We start from the raw sequence: 2,363 nt of genomic DNA, 5'->3' as shown, positions 1-2,363 counted from the left end.
ATGCAAAATAATGGTTCAATATTTGTATACATTGTGAAACAATCAGCACAGTAAGTCTAGTTTACCTTGTCACCTTACATAGTCACCAAAAATTTTTTCCTTGTGATAATACTACTTTCTTAGCATCTTTTGAATAGGTAATGCAGTATTGTTAACTATAGTCATCATGCTGTAATTAATTCCCCATGATTTATTTACTTGATAACTGAGAGTTTACAGTTTTGACCCCCTTTACATATTTCTCCCACCACCACCACCCCCATCCTCTTGGAATAACCTGCCTGTCCTTTGTACCTGTGAGCTTGGTTTTGTGTGTTTGTTTTTAGATTACATACATAAATGAAATCAAACAGTACTTATCTTTCTCTGATTTATTTCACTTAGCATAATTACCTCAGAGTCTATCCATGTTGTTGCAAACAGCAAGATTTCATTCTTTTTTTATGACTAATATTGTTGTCAAAATGTCTATCCATACCTCTATTGATGGAGACTTAGATTGTTGCTAGGTCTTGGCTATTGTAAATAATGCTGCAATTAGTAATGGACGTATAGATCTTTTTAAGTTAGTGTTTTTATTTTCTTCAGATAAATACCCAAGAGTTATGCTATTTTTTTTAAATGGTGCAAGTATGGTTTATTAAGCTTAGTACCTTAGTACAGGTGCTTAGTACTTAGTACACTGTGCCTTAGTATAGATGCTGAGGTTTGCTGAAGGAGCTCTTAATGTTCAGGCCTGGAGGAAATTCTGCCAATTTTTATTGATCAGTGACACCAGGAAGTTGACAGTGAAGTAGATATCGTACACAGTCTCATCTGTCATCCTCATGTGGCCAGCAACCACTACCCTGGACTTTACTTCATCAACTTTGGCCACCATGTTCTTATTCTGGGTCAGCAAGGAAGGGAGCTTGCCAGCCTTATTCAGGTCTACACCCAGGATTTGTGGCATTTGCTTGATAAGAGACTCTTGAAGCCAAAACGGCATCATAGTTCTTGGCCAGCATCTTGACCAATTTCTTATTCTTATTGAGTTTCTTCAGTGCCTTGTTGTCCATGTGGGGGATGTCCACAGCTTTGGCCTCATCACAATGTCCCCCAGAACACATATTTTTTAAATCAAATTGTTGATGTTACTGTTGTTTTGCTCTTGGATTGTATGAATTGTTGATATATATTAGATATTAACCCATTACCACATATGATAGTAGCAAAAATTTTATCTCATTCGTCAGGTTTCTTTTTCTTAAATTGATGGGGTTTTTTTTTTTTTTTCCTGCCGTGCAGAAGCTTTTTAAATTGATGTACTACTGCTTTTTTGTTTATTTTGTCGTTGTTGCTTTTGCTTTTGTTATCAGATTTAAAAAATCATCACCAGGGCCTAGTGAAGAAGCTTATTGTCTACATTTTCTTCTAGAAATTTTATGTTTACAGGTCTTACATTTAAGTATTTAATTCATTTTCAGCTAATTTTTTGAGTATGGTGTAAGATAGTCATCCACTTTCATTCTTTTGCATGTAACTCTAGTTTTCCCAGAACCATTTACTGAAGAGACTGTCATTTCTCCATGGTATATTCTTGACTCATTATAAATTAATTGACCATATATGCGTGGGTAAAAAATCTTGAAGTATTCGGTAAGCTTATATGAAAATAACTTAATCACTTGATAAAAATAAGCAGAATAACACATAATATTATTAACACTTTCTTTTTTTTGAACAAGTGTTTTGTTTATTTATTTATTTTACTTTACGATATTGTATTGGTTTTGTCATACATGAACATGAATCTGCCACGGGTGTACACGTGTTCCCAATCCTGAACCCCCCTCCCATCTCCCTCCCCATACCATCCCTCTGGGTCATCCCAGTGCACCAGCCTCAAGCTTCCTGTATCCTGCATCGAACCTGGACTGGCGATTTGTTTCTTATATGATATTATACATGTTTCAATGCCATTCTCCCAAATCATCCCCCTGCACAGAGTCCAAAAGACTGTTCTATACATCTGTGTCTCTTTTGCTGTCTCGCATACAGATGGTAACGATAACACTTTCTTTTTATTATTTTCACATCAGTTATTGTCTTTTTATCCCTGTGAATAGAATTATTTGTTTACTTTAGTCTAATACTGAATTAAGAACAGTCCTTACCATGGACCATTTCCTTAGCTCCTTATGACCTAATGTCCCAATAATATGACAACTTTATTACAACTCTCACATTAAAACTAATAAACCCACTTTGCCTGAAATATGATTGGCTCTATTGTCTAATTTTTTGAAAATACTTTAACAAATGATTATATATGATGTCATCTTTTTCCTAGGTGCTTGGATCTCTCTGTTAAACATAGAGAC

The 2,363-nt window shown here is 35.0% G+C and overlaps 1 pseudogene; it reads right to left on the bottom strand.

Moving 5' to 3' along the window:
• Positions 1-689: 689 nt before the first annotated feature.
• On the bottom strand, positions 690-1,109 carry LOC129656424 (60S ribosomal protein L10a-like; annotated as a pseudogene).
• Between the last annotated feature and the right edge of the window lie 1,254 nt (positions 1,110-2,363).

Source organism: Bubalus kerabau, chromosome 6 (genome assembly GCF_029407905.1).
Source record: "Bubalus kerabau isolate K-KA32 ecotype Philippines breed swamp buffalo chromosome 6, PCC_UOA_SB_1v2, whole genome shotgun sequence".
Taxonomy (NCBI): Eukaryota; Metazoa; Chordata; class Mammalia; order Artiodactyla; family Bovidae; genus Bubalus; species Bubalus kerabau.
Note: the sequence above shows the minus strand (reverse complement) of the source record. Positions and strands in the feature narration are given on the sequence as shown.